Source organism: Lissotriton helveticus, chromosome 1_2 (genome assembly GCF_964261635.1).
Source record: "Lissotriton helveticus chromosome 1_2, aLisHel1.1, whole genome shotgun sequence".
In the NCBI taxonomy this organism is placed as follows: Eukaryota; Metazoa; Chordata; class Amphibia; order Caudata; family Salamandridae; genus Lissotriton; species Lissotriton helveticus.
The window spans coordinates 130,611,048-130,636,090 of NC_136058.1; the positions used below are offsets into that span (position 1 = coordinate 130,611,048).

Consider the following 25,043-nt stretch of genomic DNA (forward strand, 5'->3'; position numbering starts at 1 on the left):
GTTACCCCCCCAGTCAGAAATCTGGGTTTAATCCATCATGTTTTTGCTCACCACGCCACCCCAGTTTGGCCCCAGCCATTTGCAAATCAGTCTTCACCCTGCTCCCACTGGGAACAGTCCAGCCAAAACTGCCAGGCCATGTCCTTCCTGGACCGGAAACAAGCATCCTGGGACCGGTTTCACGGTATCACCACTCATCAGCCAGACTAGCTGGAATCCAGTTGCACAGTGAGCATGGGACCGTCTGTGCATACCCTTCCCACTTAGGGCAACAAAAGCAAAAAGAACAGATTAAGGACGGAATGCTGATCAAATCAAGCACTGACCCCCAGTCACAGACCTGGGTTCAATCTATTGTTTCAGTTTGAGTCATTCATTCAGCCAATGGGACAAGCTCAGCATGCTCGATGGCATGCACACTCATGTGAGGTGGAGCACAGTGTTACTGACATCACTTAAGAAAAACTTGTGAGGAAAAGCATTCTAGGTTTTTATTCTGCACTTAGAACAAATTCCCATATCATTAGCAAAAAACAAAATAGGTGCAGAAAAATATTTGCATTGTCATTATAGCATGTAGTTTGGACACATTCAAAAGGAGTCTTGTGGCCAGTATCTGCACCCTTAAATAGCCTGTTTGGTGAAAGATAATTTAATAGGTGCCTTGATGCCTTCGGGCTTAGTTGCGCGTTATAAGATTCTTTTCATTTCATCATTTCATATGTAGCCTTGTTTAATAAGAAGCATTGAGAAAGAAACATGTCCTATAGTAACTCATGCATTTCTTTCACTTCATATGTTCACATTGGATGAAAATGGCAGATTTTCTTTTCCAATTTTTTCATGCACTAGCCACCACCTATTTCCTTTTCTCAATTTACACACTGCATTAAAATGGGCTGTAGAATATTAAGTATCCTTGTCGACAGCTGATCACACCCACACACTTACAGAGGCGCAACCAACATCAGAGGTGCTTTACATATCAGCCTGATCATAAATGGGTTCACAGGGTGGATTTTATAATGCATGAAGAAATTATGCAGAGGATGTGCTTCAGTGTGCATATGCACACAAATATGCAAGTGGGGTTCCTTTCAGTAAAAAAATTGAATTTCTCCTCCACACACAAACACACAACCTGGGCACACACACGCACTGCATACTTGATGACTGGTATACTAATAACAAGCATTTGCAATGCAATCAGTCTGGCATTTGCGAAAGTTAAAGCTATTGGAGTAAATGACAACGTTTTTAGTTTTTTTTGTTTACAGTGGAGTGATCACGTGGCAAAGAAATCTGCATATCTTCAGCCACGTCGACATTACTGATCAATAACAAAAGAACACAGAAAATAAAAGAGGCTACAGAATTTTGGGAAAGGTATATAAAAAATGATCAACTTCGAAAGCACACAGAAAATAAAAGAGGCTACAGAATTTTGGGAAAGTTATACAAAAACAGCTATAATGTAAAGCAATAAAAAACTAACACAGCTTTTTTTTCACATACCACCGTAGAATTTTGCATTTTACTTTTAAAACCTTCACTTCAGAAATAGTTGGCACAGCTACAGGCAACAGTTTTATACTGTGTATGTTAACAAACGTCTAGTGTACTTTAAAAACACATGGATTGCCAGCATCTCTCCCACGAGTGGACTGTGAGTGGATCTCTCCAAGTGTATCCATCTCTTAGGTGGGCGGGTTAGGAGGGAGACAGCATCTTTGATCTCACTCACCGTATACCATGGCCCATTCCTAATTGTGCGAGAAGCGAAATCTATGGTTTTTGAAGAGGCATATGTTGAGAATCCTTTTGCTGCCTAAAAAAGCGACACAGGAGCACTGCCTTTTGTAGCACTGTGCCTCAGTAAATGCAAACCATGCAGCACCTCAGCTACAGGCATGCAGTTGATGTAGTGGAAATTTTATTTGTAGGGGTCCATTATAATCACACATGTAGAGCGCACCTGCATATAACCCTGTGTTGTATTAACATGAAGCTTCGAATTGTGAAATGTATTAACTTGAAACGTGTAGTGTTTAGGCAATTTAAAAGTACCATGAAGAAAATTAACGTGCAAGGTAAATATAACTAGCAGAAAACATTACCGTGAAGGACTTGTGTTGTGAAATTGACAATTATTTGTGTATTTAATGTGTTTATTAATTGTTTGTTTTATATGTAGGTAAATGCATTAATTGAAAGTGTCTTATTTTTCATGCAAATTCGTAAAGCTCAGAAGCTGTTTTCTTATGTCAGCTAAATTTCCTGTGCCTGAAAAGCAGTTTCCTGGAAACTCTCGCATTAAAATTAACGGTTTATATATCATGTGTGCGCTGGAATTTGTTCTTTCTCATGTTTTGTGTTGTAGGTGAAAGAAGTGCTCTTGTTAGCTAGAATAATGTCTTTGTTTTACTAGTCGGGCAAGAAGAGAAGAAGTTACAATTGTCTGGCTTGAGTCGATAAAAGGAGGCCATTGTGCTTCATACTGGAGTAGGCCTGGGAATCAAGGACAAAATGTTGCAAGAAAGGAACACCGTTGTCCCATGGAAAAATTCCTTTAGGATTGTACCCAGAGCAGATAGCGTGATCCGCAATGAATCTTGAGAAATTATCCAAGAATAATGTGATGGTGGGAGTAGGGAAAGGAACTACTTCTTCTTCTGCCTTTGGAGAAAGAGCATCTTAGAGCAAGCTCCATCTCCGTAACTTTACTCTACTTAACCCATTAATTGTGGAGAGACTTCTTAGGAAGACTACACATGCTGACACCATTTTAACCTTCTTCCTGAAGATACTTAAGTAGGGATGTTATCTTAGTATTAGTGTAGGGATAGATTAATGCTCTTTACTCATCAACCCTTGATGAAGGGAAAATTGGACTCACGCTTTCTGCTCTTCTGCATCCTGCTGTTTAATTAATTGTATTGTTTATGCTACATCATCTTAATTGGATACACAGATTTGGCTTCATGATAATTCGTATGTATTTTTCCACTCTCGTCTTGAGAAGCCTTTATGTTTAGTTATTTTTGGCTCTGTAATAAAACAACTAACTTTGCATAGTTAGCTGTGGTTACTATGTGTCCAAGAGGATTCTGGGTTAATTTATTGGCTTACTAACAAATATTCTCCCTTTTACGCTTCCATGCTGCAAAAAAGAACCATTGGATTGTGTCTCTAGAACAGGTCTAGAACTTATGGGCCCGGCCCTTTCACAGTCACAGGGACCGTGACACAGTGGGCCCCAACCACCCTTATAATAAATGCCTTCATGGCCATTGGTGGAGTAGTTTCCAGTACATCACTCTTGTCATGGGATGGAATCCCAATCACTCATGAAATAAACATTCACTTCGGAAATAGTTGGTACAGCCGCAGGCAACTTTTTTATACTGTGCATGTTAACAAAAGTCCAGTGTACTTTAAAAACACATGCACTGTCATCATTTCTCACACGAGTAGACTGTGAGTGGATCTCTTAGGTTGGTGGGTTAGAAGGGAGACAGCGTCATTGGACTCACCCACAGTATTTCATGGCCCCTTCCGTCTCGTGCAAGAAGCAAAAGCGATGGTTTTTGAAGAGGCATCTGGTGAGAACACTTTTGCTGACTACAAAAAGCAACACAGGATAGTGGCATTTTGTAGCCCAATGCCTCAGCAGACACAAACCCTGCAGCACCTCAGCTACAGGCATGCAGTCGCAGAGAGTGCAACAGAGTGAGGGCCAACCATCCTCATCATAAATACCTTCAGGGCCATCGAGGGAGTAGTTTCTGGGACAGCGCTCTTGCTGTGGGCTGGAATCACAATCACTTGTGAAACATGAAGTGCAGCGTCCTGCTAAAACCAAAGAAAGTTTGTTTACATACGCTCTATTTCTTGAACACAGCAGAAGCATAGAAAAGAGACTGATATGGCTAGGAGATGCAAATGCCATCGTAAAAAGGAGGGTGCCGTGCTGATACACAAGCTGAAGCAAACAATAAATAGAAGAGTGTGCCCAAAGGAGCCAAAAATAAAAGATAATAAACTCATATGTAACAGGGGCAGTCTCCTGGGAGATTCGGAAAGATCAAAAGGCTGGATTAATTAAGCATATTAAACAAAAAAATCAGGCATTTATGAAGGGTAGGACCAGAAGCCAACGGAAAAAATGGGAAGTGCTTGAAGCCACCAGTCCAGATACAGCAGACCAGAGCAACACATGCGCCGCCTAGGCTCGACCTAAAAAATAAAACTCAAGGGCTACAGCATTCACTTACTGCTTTCAGTCTGTGGAACAGTTGCAAGAAGACCCTAGGTGTGTCATGCAATTGTGAGATATCTACATCGACCAGCCGAGTTAAATGGGAGACATACTGACACCGCAGGCTGTCTCCAACAGCGTATGCCCATTATCTGATGCGCCAAGAATCTAACTTTTGGATGCGCTTCACAAAATGAATGTGTAAAAGCGTGGAATAGAACCTTATTGAGACAGTAGGCTGTGGGAAGTCTTCACTCCAAGAGGGGTTGCCTCCTCTCCAGCAGAGATGCACTTGGGTGTTAGAATCTGGATTTGCCCTTACCTAGGAGGTAACCCCAATACCTGAGCAGACCATATAAGCTCTTTTGCTATTTCTGTATTGCGAGTTTGGAGATTTGATTAAAAAAACACATGCTGTACCCCATCCATAAGAAATGCCTCTTCTTTCCCCTGACCTTTCAGGGAACTATCTTGGATCGTTCCATGCCTTGCTAGAGGAAGGCACTTCTCTTGGACATTGAATCATAATGCAGATCATTCTTAGGGCACTCACTTGCATACCAGAGCACTGCCCATCATGATGACGGTGGAGGTTTATGAGAGGCAGGACGGCTCCCCCACCCACCCACAGCCAGCCCTCCACCCGTGGTGAGATACGACCTGCCAGGCATGCCCACGAGCACAAAGGGCTTTAAATCCTCAGAGTGCAGCCTCTTGGGAAGAGAGGGAGGAGGAGTAGGTGATCCGCGCCTGGCTCCGCCCCCTTCCCATTTCAAACCCCGGCGTAGGAGAGCGAAAGTACAGCGCTGGACTGGGAAGGCACCGGCATGCTGTCACGGATCCCGCTCAGCTGCTTGGCAGCGGGGAGCCCCGGAGCGCGATGCGCTTTTACGCGAAGGACACGCTGAGCGGCCAAGATGTGGAGGGTTTTTATTGCATTTTTTTGGTCTTTGAAGGTGAGTACTGTTGTATTTTTTTTCCACTTTTTATTTGTCGTTGGTGTTGTCATTCCATTCGACCCCCGTTCCCAACAGCGTCAACACACGCTTATGCAAATGGGAAATACATCCACTCCATTTCAGTGACGTGACCTCATTATGCAGCTACATTGGGAAAAAATGCAAGGAACCTGCTCGCTGTCATAAATTGTAAGCCGCGTCTGCTCATGGTGGCGGAGGGGAGTTGGTGGCTGCTGTGGCGGGGCTGTGCGCGCTCCGTTGCTGTGGAGCCGGTGCGGGCGCTGATGCCAGGGACGGGAAGGATGCAGGGAGAAGGGCTCGTTACCGCGGCTACTTCCCTCTCCCTCCCCCCTCCTTCCATCACACCACCAGCCCCTCGCTCCACTGCGTCCCCGCAAGAGAAAATCGTTTCCATTCACAGGGCGCTCTGGCAACCGCTTGTCGGGAACAAAATCATTCTGTGCCTCGGTGCTCTCTCAGCCGAGCTAACTTCTGGGGGAGCGGAGAGGTGCGAAAAGCCCTGTCCAGTGTTTGGAAATACAAGCGGTGGGATAAGGGCTCCCGGGAGGGAGCGGAGCGAGACCACAGGTGTGAATGGATTCCGAACAGTGTGAATTTTAGTTTGACTTGTGACATGGAGCTAGGAAATGAAATGCCTGGCTCGCCTCGCGCAGCCAGGCAGAGGAGACGTGCGTCCGCTGCCATGTGCCTGTAGTTGGTCTGGGATTATAGCATGGACGCCTGCTCTGAATTCAGCAGGGCGCTGCAAGATCATTAATATGGGCAGTGCATCCGAAGCAGTTCATGGGCTCGCTTGTAGTACAGTGCTGTGTTTCTATTGTATTTGCATCCGCCGCTTCGCCCTGTGCTGCCTGGGATTAAGAGATGATCTTAACAGATGCTGTCGCCTTATTTTGTTATATGCCTGATTATTGGCAGGCAAATGATATGAGGCGTTTTTTCTAGGTCAAGCGTTTTAAAGCCTGCATTGATGATTTTCAATTCAGATGCATCCGCAAAGTTTGCAAATCTGAATAAAGCATGCATTTCTTAATATTGGAAAATCGCGTGGAAGCGAGGCAAGCCTTTAGGGAGCTGCAGCATGTCCTCAGTACAGGGGATATGTTCTGTTTCCTCTGTCACGTGACTCCTGTAGGATTATGAATGCACTTAACATGTACACACACCCTTGCTCCCTCGTTTGCTACATACAGAAATAGCGGAACTCTGCCTTCCCCTATACCATTTGTGGTTCCACTTATTTATCCAGCGGTGCCCCCAGACCATGTAAAAGGACGTGTGAGGGCACATCTGTATTGGAGGTTTATGGCTTAACTCGATGTAAACAGCGCCTACATATTGAATTAATGAGAATCTTAAATCCCATGCTTGAGTCTGACATCAAATGTATATGAGAATGCAAAAACCTGTCTGTCACTTGCAGTCACAATATGCTTTTGATTAGTTGTGATATTGACCTTTCTGTTAAACTTGCTCTTGTTGTATTTATTTATGGCTGTATCACTCTGAGAGTTTAAATATGCGATCTCTACTACAAATGGTAAAAAGAAAGTATGGGGCTCAAGAGAGAAGCTGTGATTTAATGAGTGAGATGGACCACTAGGGTGCCTGGTATTGCCATAGGTACATCGTAAAACGAATACCTACACGCTGGTGCCAATTCACTAAGGCATTTTCGGACTCCATAAAGTAATACTCTTGGTGTGCTGTTTGATTGACTCTTACATGCCTTTGTGAATTGGTCCTAAACATCTAAACTGGGAATATTATGGAAATATTCATATCAAGTGGGTTCAAATTGAAAGGCCTGCATCCTCTTTGTACTTTTACTAATAGGAAGTTAGCCATTTCATGTCCGACCCACAGTCATACAGGAGCAAGGCAATGAGTACTCCTGTAATAGTACTTCCTGTACTCATAAAATCGTTCCATAAATCTGCCCCTTTATGTCAGAATACCAGTTGGTTAACAAAGGTATTGGCAGTGCAGGGCCAGAATTTTCTGCACCATTTGTACATTGCTCCACATTCTCACGGGACTCTCTTGTTCCTTTGTAAATAGCTGGTTTAATTGGCTTCCGCCCCATAACTTCCGGGTGCTTAGTGTTGTTAAGTTCATCTATGACACCATCCTTGCTTGTTAGATGGTGCTTTGGCATCTGTGAAACCTTCACCCTTTTCTGAATTGTTAGCACACAGCACATTGCATTCTGACATTACTAAGCGTGCCTTTCAAATTTTAACTCTGGGTTCAAAATCATTGTGAGGTCAAGTCGTATTGGATAAAATGAGATGGGACCCTTGGCAGCTGTGTGTGTTATGGGCTTGCCTACGACAAACTGTATGTGTAGTTGCAGCTATATGTGAGATTTGAATTCTCTGGCATTCAGAAGCATATCATTCAAGTAGTATATGTATGTAGAACTTAACGTCCTGAACAATGTTTCTATATATTTCTGTGGAGAAGAAACTTAGAGTACTAAAATATTAGTGGAGGAAGGTATTATGTTTCGGAATTAAGTGACAAAGAGCCTTGAACATAAAGTGTATTTTACTGTGTTTAGGTTCAATCACACGGATGACATACCTAATTTTTAGTCCTTTTTAAGTGTTTATGGTGAATCATAGTATGCACTGAAATTCTGTTTTACTTCGTACTATGTCATAAGTTGAGCATGCAAATACGGACAAGGCCATGGAAACCAGCAGGTCATGACTCCTTTTACATGCATTTAGGGAAGCTGAAAGGGATCCAGATTGGTGAATTTGGCCACAAATCCATAAGCTTCAGGTCTCGCTGTTTCTCATTCCCTGTGCTAGCTGTAATGCCACTCCCTAGAGCCATACCTCTGATGCTAACTAGTACCTGCTTATCAGTGAGCCATGTCACCAGTTCATCTCGTATGCTTCCTGCTGAAATAATAAACTATATTTCGCTCTTTTACTGAATTAATAACAACATATAACAAATATTGCAAGTTAAAATATACAACTTTGTGTTTAACTCACTCACCAATTCACTCAATAAACTCACTCACAGCCCCCAAATTCTCACTTGGTGACTCAAACCGACTTACTCATTTATTCTTAACAGTAAATACAGACATTTTAAAAGTCACACAGTGCTGCCAGACCATCCCTAGTTTACCCTCCCGCTAAACGGGCCCTCTGCGCATGCGCACTACTTCAGGAGGGCGTGGTTTAGTGATAAGGATCTGACACCAGTTATTGACCTTGCCGTAGGGTCAAATAGGTACACAGAAATAAAGATTTTATGTGATTGATATGTTAGTCTCGGATAGGAAATACCTTGTACTAGAAGTATGTTAAGGTTAGCCATCTGATATCTGTATATATCAATTGTAAACGTTTTCTGCGTAATTGTGTAAAAATTGTTTATTTCAATTTTTGATTTATTTTGTATGTTTTAATAAATACGGCCAGGGGGTCGAAAGACCCCCCGCCTTCCAAAGAAATCCCTCTCATGTCCTGTTAAAAATGTTGGTTAACGGAAGGGTGGGGGTCCTCCGGCAGTCCCTGGCCATAAGGAAAGGCGGGGCCGACATCGGCCCTGCCGCAGTTATGGCGGGGCGCACCGGCCCCCACCCGCCCTGGGTCCCCTGGTGACCCAAAAGTGATTGAGTCACTTGAGAGACTGATTGCCAGTTCATTTAGTACCACATGTTTTCATTTGCTGCCAACAGATGTATGAAGTTGCTCCCAATGTACACCAATAAAGTTGCATTGCCGATTCACTCGCAACACAAATGCTGCCTTCCAGGTTCTTCAGTCACAAGCACATCAAGTAGATGACCCTCAAAATTTGCAGCAGGCTGTCTGGTGATGAAGACATAGATGGGGCTTAGGACAACTACTTCTTCACAAGTCTTCACTTACTTTCACTATATTGCTTACAATAGGTTCCACAATACCTTCAAACTCCTTTTTCTTTGTTTCTGTAGTTTTCACAGGTAGTTCCATTTCCAAATGATTGCCAGTGTTGTTAACGATGATACCTTCTTGCAGGCAGGAAATCAGGTAGCCAGTCATATAGGTTATAACAAACAGTTTTATTAAATAAGATACAACTTAATTGCAGGTTGTAAGTAAGATGGTAAGTGCCCCACAAGGAGCAGCATCTTTGCTGCTCAGCCCACTGTCATCAACTGACACTCTTTACGCACAAGCACTCATCAACATTCCAATGACCTCGCACCCTGGCTGAGCAGCTGGGAACATGGAATCTATGGGCAGAATGCATTATACAAACAACAGGTTACAACAAATGGTAGGACACTATTTATTTTTGTTTTTGTTAAAAAAATTAAAAGAAATGGTCGGAAAGGGCAAGCGAGAGGGGTGTGGGGGGATTTGCAGAACACCAGGTATTTCCTTCAGAAATGTAAGACTAGTAGTTCCTCCACAGCAGGTGCATAGGTTCCTCATGGCTGGAACTTAATAAGCGGATTACACACAACATACAAATATAGAGAGGTACCTTACTACAAGGTATATTTTTTACCTCAAGTTCATAGTAACATCAGAGACATGTTTTCTATTTTAAGAAATTGCGTTAATTACTTGAGAAGGGTGGAAGCCTCACTCATGTAATAAACACAAACCTTGTAGGTGAACAACAAAAGTCACTGAATTAACACATGCTTAACCCTCTGATAGCTTGGCACAAAGCAGTCAGGTTTAACTTAGAAGCAATGTGAAGTATATATGCAGTACTCAAACAATAATAAAGTAAAAACGCAAAATTAGAAAAATCCCAAATCAATTTTGAAAAATAGAGAACTTTTTAATAAATAAAATGACATCCAAGCAGCAAAAATCCATTCAGTAGAACCAGTGAGGTGAGGTTTTAAAGTTTTAGATGTAAATAGCTCCAAAAAGCCCCAAAAAGCTATTTTGATGCGATGGTCCGGGAGAAAGTGACAATATTGAAAATCTAGTTATTCACCACTTTCACATCACAGCAATGACACACCAAACTGTTTTTCACTACAGTTATGGCACAATTGTCCCAGAGAGCAACCCTTTATCTAGGCGCTGCCCCTAAATGTTACTGAGGCCCCATTAGTTATACAAGAAAAGGCCACAGCCCCAAAAGAAAATAAATGTTTTCCAAGTAAAATCTGAAATAAAGCAAATAAACCTAAACTTTGTTCTGATTAAAAGCACCAAAATGTTTCAAAGATAGAGTGATTTTAAAATGTAAGCAACTATATTGAAAAAATAAATTTTCAAATTGAAATGCCAGAGATAGAAAGCTACTATTCATAACAATTGATATTAAACATTTTACTTCATTTGCAAGCTTTTACTATGCGTTTGGTAACTCATGTATGAAACCCATGCCTAACAAATTGTAGATAAGTATCTGTCAAGAAGAGTAATGGTTTTCACATCAGATATCTAAGTCACTTTACTGACAACTCAAACTTCTCTCTCATTGTATATGGTGGTACTAGGATTCTCCTGAGAAAGGTATAACATCTATAATTCAATAATATTCCGTTTAAGGTAAATGCAGTGCCTATCTCAGGATTAATTAGTTCCTGTTCTTTACATGAATCATCTTAGTATTTCCACCTGGCAATCATTGTACTGTAGTTCCCTCTTTGAATTACAATACAACCACATTACTTTGCATTTCCATGTGTTTTTGCGGCACAATTCACATAACTTCCAAATGTTCAAAAACAATACAGCTTGTTTTATTGTGATAATACCTGACCGTACACAATCCAGATCTAAGAACTTATAACTTGTGCCTTCTCCAAGCCCTGCCTATACTATTTTGTATGTTCTCACTCATACCATGTCAAATAATAGTATTTAGAAGAGAACAGTCATGACATTGCAGATCAAATCGTTTGTGATAACACAGTACATGGCAAAGTGCTGAGTTATAGCTGATGTAGTGTGGCTATCAAGTTGAATAGACTGTGTATGGAGCTGCACAAGTTCAAATAAGGTGTTCGATACATTATCAATAAAAGGTTGAAGTATACGTTTATAAATTACAATTTTTGTGTACTTTAGCTTTTGTTTGTAGCTAAATAATACATAAAGTAATGTTAATTTAAAGATGGTGCATGAATTATAAATATAAGTTATAACTATAACTGAAGAACTTCTAATATAGTCTCATAGCTTAGAGTGGAATAGCATAAAGTGTAGTGCTGTACACTGCAGCTGAGTACAGTGGAACAGTGCACAATGGATTGGCGTACCGTATAGTGGTGTGCAGTGACATCCAGTGAAGTGTGTTAGACGAGGGCATACAGTAGAGTAGTGTACAGTAGAGAGGCACAGAGTCTAGTGGCATACAGAGGAGTACTGTAGAGTGGAACGGGTAGAGTGGAGGGTGGTAGACTGAAGGGGTGTAGAATGTATCAGTGTACAGTGGAGTGGTGTAGAATGTAGTGTTATAGAGTGGAGTGGCATATGGTGTCATTGATACATTGTACCGGCTTAGAGTGGAATGGCATGGACCAGAGGGACATGCAGTGGAGTAGTGTACAATGGCAATGGATTGGTGTAGACTGGAATAACTTTGAGTGTTACTGGTACAGTGTAGTGACTACATTGGAGTGTGTTAGAGTGAAGTAGCAGACAGTGGTATAGTGTACAGTAGAGTGGTGTACAGTAGAGTGGTGTACAGTGGTGTGGCATACAGTAGACTGGCGAATATTGGCATCAGGTATGGTGTAGTGGGGTACATTGGAATAGCACGTAGGGAGTGGATATACTGAAGTGGCATACAGATGCATAGTGTACACTGGTTTGGGGTAGAGTGGGGTGGCACAGAGTGGAGAAGTGTAGAGTGTAATAGCATAGCGTGGACTGGCATACATTGTAGTGGTGTAGAGTGGAGTGATGTAGAGTGGAATAATATAGAGTGGAGTGTTGTAGAGTGGAGCAGGGTAGAGTGTAGTAGGGTAGACTGCGGTGGCGCACAATGTAATAGCGCCACCACAGGGTTGAGTTGCATACAGTGAAGTGTTGTACTGTAGAGTGGTGTAGAGTGGAATAAAGTTGAGGTCTACTGGGGTATTGTGTAGTGACGTAGAGTGGAGTGACATATAGTAGAATAGCATAGAGTGTAGTGCCATAGAATGGAGTGATGTACAGTGTAATAGTTTACAGTATATATTGGCATATAGTTGATTGGTGTATAGTGAATTGATGTATAGTGGAGTGGTGTACAGTGCAATTGAGTACAGTGGAGCAGTGTAAAGTGCAGACGTATACAATGGAACAACATGCGGTGCAGTGGTGTATACTGAAGTGGCGTACAGTGGAGTGGCATAGAGTGGAATAGCAAAGGGTGTAGAGTCATAGAGTGTAGTGTCATAGAGTGGAGTTTCATAGAGTGGAGATACGTAGAGTAGAGTAGCGTAGGGTGAAGGGGCATACAGTGTATTGGTGTATACTGGAGTATCATAAAATGGAGTGGAGTAGAGTGCAATAGCATACAGTGTAGTGGCGTAGAAGGAAGTGGTGTAGAGTGGAGTGGCGTACTGTGCATTAGCGAAGAGTGGAGTATAATGGAGTGGCCTACAGTGGAGTTGCATAGAGTGTAATACCGAAGAGTAGGGATGGCTACAGTGAAGTGGCATAGAGTGTAAGAGAGTACAGTGGAGTGTGGCAATTTAAGCAGACGCAGTGTGAAAGTATGTTAATAGATGTAAATTTAATGAAGCAGGAAAATTGATTATTTGGTGTAAATTGTAATTTATGGTACTATGTGTGAATAGTGTAAGTAGTGCCAAAGTTAAAATGTATATAATATTTGCTTACATAGAGTGCTGCAGTATAATGTGGTAAATTCACAGTGTACTGCAGTACATGCGCACGATATGGCTTTATGTGATTGGCTAATGGTTGTATTTACCAAAGGTAAAAGGCAGCAATGTTGTTTCCAGCCCAGTTTATCTGCATTCTGCGTTTCGCTGAATTCCGGGTTAGTGTCTTAGATCTAGGGAAGTAGTAAGTTTTACTGTTGTTCACTATCGATTACCGCTTTAGAAAAGTTTTGATAAATAGAGAATTGTATTTATAATTTTCTGTACATCTTTACAGCAGTTTAGGGAGAACTTCACATTTAAAAAAATGTTAAGTAGCATGGTAATCTGTAGGTATTACAGTGGTACTTCATAGACTTTGTACTGAAGATTTAAATATGTTAAAACTCTGTAGTACATAATATTTGTAAAACATAGGGTGCTTTTGTGTATTTTTAATTCTTTAACATAGCTATTTGTTTAATTTAATTTTGGTATCACAGTACTCCCGAGGCAGTGCATTGGTGCTCCCTACATTAAAAAAAATGGTTATAGGTGGGGGAAAATGGATGTACGACATTACAACGCATGCTTTTACATCACATGCTTTTACAACACGAGTTTTACAACGCATACCATTACAACGCATAGCGCTTTGGGGTGCTGGATAGTGAATATTGTAATTTACTATTCCAACTCCAGTCCCCGTGGACACTAGGGAAGGTGTTGGACAGTAAATTAAACTTATTCCCTATCCTAGAGCGCCCCCCCCGGCGCAATGCTTTGCAGAACAATGCTTTTCTCCTTTTATGAAGCAAAGGCATGTGCACTCATGTTGCTTGTGAATGCTGTACATTGGTGGCCGGCATTATTAGTGGGTGTCTGGGCAGGTGCTGGCACGCAAGGGTGGTCACGAGGGGGGTAAGAGATTTTTTTTTTTTAAAAAGCTAAACTTTCCTGTAATGCAGCCTGCATGGAGAACGGGGAAAGTGTGCATGACTGGTTTGGGTGGCCCCAGAGGGCCGACCCAACTGTCATTGCACACATAGGAGTGGGAAAACCACGCCTCCCCTGCTCCATGAGCAGAGCAACCCCGCCCACCCACCTGCCCAGAAAGGAAACATAAAATGATAATAATTTAAAGTTATTGTCATTTTATATTTCCTTTACTTCACTGCTGAAAAGCAGTGGGGTGACGCTCCACCACCATAGCACCCCTGATGCTGTACAGTTTATTGATTAGGCAGCAAAACTACTCGATGTGTTTTGGCGAGAGATTGCTTTAAACAAAGGTCAGGGGCATCAACGAGTAAGAAGTAGTGTACAGAACTACAAAAACAGTGAAAACCGCAACAACATAAAGGAGCTGCACACCTGTATGAAATTGTGTGCCACCTTTCAACAGACTAGCAATAACAAATTACTAATTCATTAAATAGTGACACTTGGTCAAATCATTACAATACAAATAGTTTGCTTTTGCTTCTTGTATGGAAAGATTCCCACCAAGCCATCAATATCTATATATACACCAATTCTTTATAGTCAATACTAATCAATTCCTAAAGTAACAGCAATATTGTCCTTCATGCCCCAACGGGTTAATTCAAAGCGTAGCACATAAGAGTAATGATATCAAATTAAAAACTATTAATAAAAAAGGGAGAAACAAGAAAAATCAACTTTCTTGCCAATGTGAAAAAGTAAAACTCAAAAATAAGCCAAACAAATTTAAGAGTTAGTGCAGGTTTGTGAATAGTACAGTTACCCTCTATATTTAATTGTGAAATTCGGTCAGGGCTGCCCTGCAGAGTTGAAATGAATGAATTAGTAATTTACTATTGCAAGTCCCTTCAAAGATGGTGCTCGCATTCATACTGGAGTGTAGCTCCGTTATGGTGTTTTATATTTTTATTGTTTTTTCATTTCTGTATGCTATTTGTTACAGAATGATGGCATCACCCCTTGACATGTGATCAAGGTGATCTGTCACTGAAACAAGGCAAGTGGTTTTGCTGCCTGATCAATAAAGTGTATAGTATTCACAAGCAACTGACATGTATGTGCCTATTCTTCATGAGGCAAGAAGTGTGTGTGTGTGTGTGTGTGTGTGTGTGTATATATATATATATGTGTGTGTGTACATTTTATATATGTATGTGTGTGTACATTTTATATATAAATATATTTGTAAATTATATATATATATTATATATAAATGCAAATTATATATATGACAAACTAATTTACATAATGTAACATTAATTGCTATGGAGAGTGGGTGTTGCTTAATTCACAGCCTCCATTGCTTTATCTGGGAGTGTGTTGCTGTGCCAGTGGTTGCCCGCACATGGTGCACTACTTATTCAGAGTCTTGAATGGAGTGCATGTAAACTTCTTTAGACCTATCAGAGCTGTAGTGACTTTACAAGTGTATTTTGTGAAATGCAATGGTCTTTCATTTTTGTGGGTGAGTGTTTAGTGTTAGAATTTCCCTACCAAAGCCCTGCTTAATTTTCCATTAACCTCATCCATTTGTGAACAATTCGTTCCTATTTTCTCACCACTCCGTTGGTTCCTCCCACATTTAGTAAAAATTATTCATACAGAAAAGATAGCAGAGGCAGAGATGGACATCCACTCCTAGGTTTGTGAGTTACAAGTTTTAGTACATAATACTATGATGGTACTACTTTGTCTACTACAAAATGCAGTTTGTGAATCAGGCTTAAAGTCCCCTTATCAAAAGCAAATATTTGATTGAAAACAGAGCGTACAAAAACAATGAAAGCTAAGAAAAACGGGGTTGCTTATTTAGAGCTCTTAGGTATCAAAGGAGGGTAATAAGCCAATATTTTTCGGAGATGCCCCAATTAAAAACTGGCACTTTAGTCCAAGTTCTCCTTTTTGTAAATGATCAAACTCTGTTCTTCTTAAATAGAGTCCTATTTCAACTGCAGTCAGATTACTATGAAATGTGACTATTTGTCTCCCTTAAGTCTGACAAAAAACACATGATCAAAAAGGTTGATGTTAGTGAAAACTTCCACCTTCTACAATAAAAGACAAGACAACTGGAAACATGGCAGATAAAACCCTGTATATTACCTGATCATAGTACTTGCCAACCCCACTACTCAGATGGAAGTAAGCATGCACCTGGATTGAAATATGCACAATTCTACGCTTTACAGAGATGGTAAACTATCCAAAACATGGGGCTACATATACTTAACTGGCAACAGCTTTACCTTTCAGCATCATTTCATTCATTCCCACAACAAACTGCTATATATATATTTTAAACAAAATGGAATCATTTAGTGTAAACACAATGCCTTCAATGACGTCACCCGTTCACTTCCTAAGAATAGAGCCGAAGCAACGTGCAAGGCTACCTTATGACACCATAAGGAAAGCATCTCCCCCCACAATCATCTGTAATTCACACGTGGGCCTCCAATGCTGACCCCCATCATCAGTAGCCACACCAAGCCCTCAAGTTATCTTTTTTCCTCTTTCTCTCTATAAATTGCCTGAGACTAACGATGACAAAGTAAACAGACACTGTCCTCGAAGACAGAGCCCCTGCTGTGGGATGCATTTGCATACAAAGAACCTAGATTGAAATCCTTTACATAGTCATTGCTTATCTTACATTTTGACCAATGATGTGGCCTTTGTGGACCAATATTGGACACCCCTGTTATGCATGAACACCACTTCAGGTTCATTTCCTACACTTTTGCTTCTTGCCAGGTAGTAGAATATAGTTGTTGATATGTTGCCTGGCAGAATATTGTGCCTAAAAATGTACTAAAATATATTCGGACGATATTGTTCAAATGATACTTAGGACACAATATCTCTGTCAGACAATATTTCTGTCTGCCCGTGATATTCTGACACACAGCTGCTAGAGGCATCACTTACTGGCTTCGGTATCTGCACCTCCAGCGGTATCTATCCAAGTTTCTTTGCTGCTGCCTCATAATGACTTAAAATGTGGCTTTTTTCACAGTGTTTGGCTCTGTGGTCCATCAGAGGAGACTGAGCTGGTCCTGCATGTTGATAGTACGAAAAGAGTTCCAATTTTGGGTTTTGGCATTCTAAGGTTTGTGTGGGCTGCAGCAGTATTATGCAATAAAATGGAAAGGGGTCCCTAATGTACCAAAGGATTGGCCAAAGAAAATTTTTTGCTTGCTGTAAATAGATGCAAAAGAGGGGGGGGGGAAGGCTACTAGCCTTTAAATGCCATAACCACATGAAAAATAAATCACAATACTAGAGGAAAAGGGTCATAAAACAACTCTAACACAAAATGTAGAAAATTGTACAATTTTTAATTTACAAATTACATATGCATGAAAGTACTTTGTGGTGCAGTTAAATACAGTTAAAAATGTACATGGGTACACAGAAATAGCAAAAAATCGTGAACACAACTTGTATATGTAACTTGTAAATTAAAAATTGTACAATTTTCTACATTTTGTGTTAGAGTTGTTTTATGACCCTTTTCCTCTAGTATTGTGATTTATTTTTCATGTAGTTATGGCATTTAAAGGCTAGTAGCCTCCCCCCCTCTTTTGCATCTATTTACAGCAAGCAAAAAATTTTCTTTGGCCAATCCTTTGGTACATTAGGGACCCCTTTCCATTTTATTGTGTATTACTCCTCGTCCCAGATTGGATTTGATAGGAGACCTCCCTTCTGCTTATTTACTGCAGCAGTATTATGCAATAATGACATCAGTTCCGAACAAGAAAAGAACACACAGAGCCACCACAAACTGGTTTGTTCTCTATCAAGTTCACGAGCATCAGTCACCCTGCCAATCAGAGACCTGTAAACTCTTGTGTGCCAAGAACCTTTTTTATACAAACTGCCCTTTCAGTGACAGCACAGCTATGTGGGCGAACCTTTGGCCACTCTGGCCTGCTCCTAGCATGCCAAGCGAACGAATCTTTATCTCTGAAAAGTATTTAAAAATCGTATGAAGAAGTCACACTAACAGTATTCCAGTTCTAAAAAGCATTCAGCATGCTGCACAAAACATTGCTACCCTTAGCTTATGTTAGGATGCAAAGAATAATAATCATGTTATGCAGTTGCAGCTTTAACAACTGACATAAATAGCTTTTGTAGGAAATATGTTGTCTCAAGTTCATTGCTCGAACAGTTTGGGTTACCTTAAGAGTGATACAGGTGTCAGTGGTGAGTTAAACGGTTGTATGTCATTACAACGCTTGCATTTACCCCGCATGCCATTACAACGCGTGGATTACAACGAAAGTCGTTACAACGACTTTCGCTGGAGGGTGCTGGATAGTGGAATAGTTAAATTTTCTATTCCAACTCCAGCCCACGTTGACAGTAGAGAAGGTGTTGGATAGAAAATTAAACTATTCCCTATCCAACAGCGCCCTCCAGCGAAAGTCGTTGTAACGACTTTCGTTGTAATCCCCGCGTTGTAATGGTAGTGCGGGGTAATCTCTGCATTGTAATGGCTGTTCTCCGAGTTAAACCAATGACCGCTTATTGGTCACCAACATACGACTCATGTTTCATTAAATATAATTGACATATGATAGAGACAGAGAGACCTTGAAAACTCCATTTGATGAGATAAAATTGCCTTTTCCATTGGCACATAGAGCACTGCCCTTATTATAGTGGTGCTATTCTTTCAGTTTCATTTTTAGGGATTCTTTCATGAAGGTCTTTCCATTTTGGAATACATGTATGCCTGAGCTACTGCGCTGCTATTACTAGAGGTTAAAATATTACCCATTCCACTCAGTTTTTGAAGCTGCAAACACATCTGTTCTCTTTGTTGCTGACTGCTTAAAAACCGGTCTCAGTAAAAAACCCACAAAAATAAGCAAAGCCAATAGGGCTCGCGTTTGGGAACTATTCTCTTTGCCAATTGCTTTGGTTAACTTTGTACAGAATTGCCAGAGAAGAAAAGGGTGCATGACGTGACTTCAGGCACTTGCATGCGTCAGCGCACAGGCATGCCTATGAAATGACATGGGGGGCACCTTTTTAAAATTTACAAGTCCGAGATTGATCTGTAAATGGAAAGAAATATATATGAAATTGAAGGAGTATGAACACACTTTCTTATGGCAGAGGGCAGAGCAGCAATTTGCTGCCTGGCTTTTGAAAAAAATATATAGCAATAAAGGATCCAGCGGGTGGGATAGGAGGACAACCGTGAGTAGGAAGGAGTGAGAAGCCACTATGGAGTGGGCGGGGGAGGGGAAAAGCAGCACACAAGAGAAAAGAAACAAGGAGCAAGAGGAAAAAGCACACAAGAACGACGTTACAGCTCAAAAAGTAGCCAATAACAGGGTAAGGTATTTTAGGGGGGAGGAGAATCACAAGGGGAAGAGAGCTGGAAAACACATGCACTCTCAAGGAGTGTCTAAATAATAAGAAAAAAGTAGTTCCATAAAAGTGAACAGTGGAAAGATAGAAGTCTGCCAATCAGAGAGATAATAAAAAGATTATGTTTTAGGGGAGGGAGAAGCTCCAGCTGGACTAGCGGGGACAAGGAAATCCATTGAATAAGAAACAAGCAAATGAGAGCGGCAATAAAGCCTGCCAGTGCAACGCAATGCACAGTCTAAAAACCCCTGTAAGCTCTTGATAAGCTCACTCTAGGTTTTCTAAACCAGACAGCAGCGCTGTCTAGTAAGCTCGACCTATAAAAAACACTGGCAAATATTGTCAAAGATTGGATGATTTAAATGTAACCCTCACTTTATGAAATTTCAAAGAATATCTCAAAACACAGACCTTATGTTGAATGTATTGCATGTTTATGCTCCATGATCTTACTGGCCATGCATTTGATATGTGTAAAATAGCAACAGTATCATGGGGTTAGAAGAAATATATACTTTAATTTCTAGTGTTTGTTTTCACATTACTTAAATCCAAAATAAGTTTACCCCGAGAATCTGAGGAAACTGAATGCATAATGTCTTGCATACGAAGAGATAAAAAGGAATATTTAAAAAATTAACATGACAGTTTTCTAGGAGTTTAAAGTTTGACATTTGGATATCATATCACAGTCCCATAATGCACGGACCATATCATGTTTTAGCAGAAAATCTCCAGACAATTTGTACTAAATATTGCACAAAATGTGGTGCTTCTGTATTTTTATGTATGCATGTGTTTATGACGAAAACGAAAGTGAGCAGGGCATGCTGGTAGAAATTGTGATCAAATTGTAATTGGGCAAACTGTGCAAAATCATCATTTCTTATTTTACTATTAGGAAGACGTGCCTGTATCCTTTCCCAGATGTGAGTGATTCTCACATAACATGCTATCAGAACCCTATAACTGCATTATAAATTCTACTTCTTCACAGACCTTTGCTCCAAAAGAATGAGAGGCACTCATTTATTAATTCAGCTTTATTCACAAATATGCAAACATGGGCGATCGGGTGTTTCAGTATATACATTGCTTCTTTAGGGACTCATATACCTAATGTGTTCCATCAAAATCAAGTTCTCCTATTGTCAGTAAAGTTCCAGTTTCTGATATGGTAGTATAGTAATAAACACATCATCAAAACCTAAAAAACCCAAGGGGCTGATTCACAAAGGACCTCAACACTCGAGACCGAGGCCTTGCAGTGTTGGGGGAGTCTCCGCATTCGGGGCGGAATCTTTGCGGAGACTCTCCCCCACGATCGAGGGGCCTCCACCACGAGTGTGGTGGCACTTGGTGATTCAAGCCCCAGGTGTCTGAGCACAGGGCCCAAGTCTGGTGCCACTGGAACTTTATTAACACCAGCACAAAAAAATTATGATGAAACGTTGATATATAAGATCTGAGGTAGCAATGTATATCGCGAAACACATGTTAGTCAGTGTTTGCATATCTATGACTAAAGTTGCTTATGGAGTAATTAATATTTGCCCTAAATTCTTTTTGAACAGAGATGTTTGTTGTTTGCACCACAGTTGTTTTATTGACATCACATCTAGCAAAGCAGATGTCTTAAGTGCGGTGGTGCATAATGTAAAAGCATGCCCCCCCTGCAGAGTATGCAGAGGACTGCTAAGTCTCCCATATCTCAAAGATATTTAGAGGTCTTGGGTGGAATGGGGCCCCCCCTGAAAGGTATCAGTCTCACTTGCAGGAGGAAGATGCAAAGTTTTAACACCCTTCCTCAGGGGTACCAATATGTGCTACACGATCTACTTTTAATAGTCAAAATACATCATCCTTATTATAAATGCAGACATATTAAAAGCAGATGATAGAAGCAGACACACATCTTAAAAAGTCGAAGAGAGTAAGGCGTATTGTATTTATTTACCTTAAAAAAAAAATAGGGACTTCAGTAGCCAGGCTATCTGACAGAAATCCATTTTCATTCGAGCCTTGGCACAGGGGTACATAATTAAAAATTTACAAAATTCAATCCATGAATAAGACATATGAACAAGCCTCATGGTTGCTAATCACACGAGTATTCCAAACCGCTATTACAAAAACATAAATTGAGCCAAAGAGAAAAGCAGATGGGATAACCATAAACCATCTTGCTTTTGTAGTTTTATGGAACGTGGCCATGGTATGATTCCCAAAGCCTGAGAGATACAATGGGAAGATGAGCCGTGCCCCTTAGGGTGCACACATTTGTCACGAATGACTTAAGGGCCCATATTTACTGAACTTTACATAGCTGCTCAAGAGATAAAAGAAAGTTTTGCACTGTGCACAATGGTATGCAAATTGATGCTGTGTTTTGTGTCGAGTTGTGTTAGCACACAACTTTAGAAAATCTGTGCCCCAGTTTGTTTAGTTATTTAGCTACAGCAAAGGTATTTTGAAAAGAAACGTGGCGCGTGAGAATATGTTTCAGGAGATACGATTTACAATCAGAATCAATGGTATCTTCCCCTTAAGTGTGGAATTGAAACATGCTTCCTAGGCCTCATTTTGTCAGGATGGTGAAGTCATACAATATATATGAAATTGTTTAAATCAGACATAAATCCTGTATTCATATATATATACATTATATTGAGGAATAGCACTACTAGCAAACGTCAGGCCAATGAGCCCATGTCAGCTCTAGTCAAGATTGAAAGCATTATATATTATTTTTTAGGTGTCCATTAGAGATGGGTGAGAATTGGATTGTCCTAAACTCAAGGAGGAGGATATTGAAGTGATGGTGGCTAAGAAAAAAGAATGTAGAAAAGTGGGATGAGAAGCGGGGTGTGCAGGGGGCACTGCAGGGAGGTTGTGGAAGTAGATCAAGGTTAGCAAAGCCATGCCAAGAATTTGATTGGCCCATGGCGGGAAAGGGAATTATCAAGGTGAGACACGGCATTCACATTAACGAATACAAGGTAAAGTAGTTTAAATGTGACTCTTTTGTTGGGAGAGAAATAACAAACATTGAAATGGCTTGGAAGAAGGGTGGTGGCATTAAATGGAGAAAACCACTCAGTTGCAAAATGTTTTGAAATGAGAAGACCCTTTTTTATGGTAAGCAGCTGATGAGGTTCTCATTCAGATACATCCATCCATCCTCATTTGGGAATCAAAATTAACCGAATGTGTCTGGAACTCTGGAGTCTGGGGGTCAAATATTTGTGGAGGAAAGATTTGAGTGGAACAAAGAGGGTGGAGATGCTGGTGCAGAGAAAAAGGAAAATATCTGTCTTGGAAGCGTTTGAGATGAGGGAGTGCAGTGCCACCTAGCAACAGTTAGCTGTAAAGCCCTTGGCTGTTTTGGTTTGTAATGCAGAAGAGAGAGAGGGCATGGGCAAAAAGATGTAGGTGTCAACAGGTTAGGCTATTTCAATATTGCATATCTGTGGCTCACAGTGTATTTGCTGAAAATGTTTCAAGGTTCCAGAATGCAGTGGTCCAGGCTGTGATTTGTATAGAGAGGAGAGACCATGTCCCTTGTGCAGTTTTGTCACTTTTATGGCTCCCGGTAAAGAGGCGAATCACCTTCATGCCTTTTCATTTTATAAATTGGGGATTATATGTGAAGTGCCTGGATTTGCTGCAGACAGGTTTGACTGGTGTTACCCTCTAATGGCCTTAATATCAGAGAATACAGTATAGGTAGAAGTACCCATAGTTAGAAGTGTACGAAAGAGTTTGGAAAGATGTTCATGCTGTTAGCCATGGCCTGGAAAAGCCTCCAAGTTAATCTGTGTTTGGAGGGGAATCATATTAGATGCTGTAAACTGCTGAAAATCAACATGTTTAGGTCTTGCCTAGCGTTGCAGCGTGCATGCGCTGCTAGCTCTGAGAGACATTGTGTTAGAGGAGATCTGAGAAGGGGACTTGATGCCCCGCCTATTATTTTTATTGGCTGGTGTCATGGTTTATGCTAAATGGTGGCCTCAGATTCAAACTGAGGCTTTTTTGTTTCCGCCCTGTCTCCTTTTGGGATGGCTCATCCGGACTGGATCGCTTACTTGTCGGCTGTCGTGAGGGTATTTCTTATCTTTAGGAGGTGTGTACTGACTGATCATGTTTCTGAAGTATTTTTTTAATTTTTTTTTATTGTGGTTTGCATGCTTGTAATGGCCGCTCGGGCAGACTCTCCTCGCTTCAGCCCTCCACCCCTCGTCTCGGAGCACACGTCCGCAAAGCCGACTTTACATTAATGTTAGAAAAGTGATTTCAGGCTATGCAAGCCAGTGCAACATTAGTTACAACAAACTCTACACTATAAGTAGCGCAGTACAAAAATAGGATGGATAATTCACTCACCCGATTCAATTTCTAAACATATGTTGCAAAACTGGGGAGGGCATACACTATTTACCAATAACATTTGTACTTAAAAGTTACCACTTTTTTAATATGGACAAGTTCTGTGCATCATTGAAAACAGACCAAGCCCTGGATCGAAAAGCCTTCGTGTGCATGGATTAAGTGCGTGGCAGCAGGGCTGTGTGCACAAGCGTAAATCCAGGCTGGGTTTTCCGACAGGCCAAGTCTCATCAGAAACCTCCGCTTGCCTCCCCCTGCCCTGCCAGGAGCTGAGGACATGCAGCTGTTGCGGGGCTGGAGAGCTGCGAAATACGCAGCGTCTCTGTGGTAACAGGGTGGAGCTCCAGATAGCACTGGCGGTGGAGGGTGGAGAGGCCAGTGCACTGTAGGGGAAACGCCGCTGCCCTTACCACCCGCCATCCGCGTTGCCCAAGGCTTCCTCGTTGCTCCGAGGTAAGGCAACGAAATGTTGTGAACATTTTAACAGAATAAACTGCTCAAATATGTGCCCGGTTCTAGCTCCCGCTGAAGTAGCAGTAACAAGAAACTAGGTGCAATGTAGCTTGTTCTGGGAACTGAATATGTAGTTTTAGTTCGGTGTCTCCATGCCCTACTGCCACAGTTATTAATTAGTTTGGGGTCTGCGGCCTGCTTGTTCGAACCACGAAGTGCATGAATGCGTCTTTCGGGGGTCAGTGCATATATTATGGCGTTAAGTTATGTATTAGTTTGCCAAATTACAAACATGAGTCAAACCTTTCATTTTAAGGTGCTCGCCATGCACGTGAATAATATGTGATATTTATTATCACTCCGTCAAGCCTTTCGCGATTTAGTACAATGCATATGAGGTGTTAATGCGACCTCTGCGGAGCTCAGCTTACAAGTTTCAAGTGGAATGTATGAAGTATTAGCCCTGTAAAGGCATACTAGCCTCCTCCCTGTCTAAGGTCGATAACCTGACCTTTAATCGTGACAAATAGTACGAAGATTTGTCTACAGCACTATGAAGCCACAATACTGTGAGACCTACTGCTGCATAAACAGCTCTTACCCGATGTGGACCCAAGCCCTGCCCGCCAGAGTGCATCACTTATTTTTCGTTATGCTCCCCAACCAAACAGTCCAAGGCCTCTCTGTTGGGAGGACCAACAAGGGAGCCAATGTGTGATTGTATTTATGTGAAGAGAATAACTTTAAAGGAAATAGATATGAGACTTAAAAAAAAGTT

At 41.2% G+C, this 25,043-nt stretch overlaps 1 protein-coding gene across 2 annotated transcripts in view; it reads left to right on the forward strand.

Moving 5' to 3' along the window:
* The window catches only part of DAB1 (DAB adaptor protein 1), a 964,054-nt gene that overhangs the window by 164,332 nt on the left and 774,679 nt on the right, over positions 1–25,043 (forward strand). The window contains exon 1 of one of the 2 annotated variants that reach the window (XM_078670038.1): positions 5,061–5,214. The exons of the other annotated variant lie outside the window; for it this stretch is intronic. The gene's annotated coding sequence lies outside the window, so the exon portion shown is untranslated. Of the gene's footprint in view, positions 1–5,060; positions 5,215–25,043 lie in introns of those variants that run through there. 2 annotated transcript variants of the gene reach the window in all.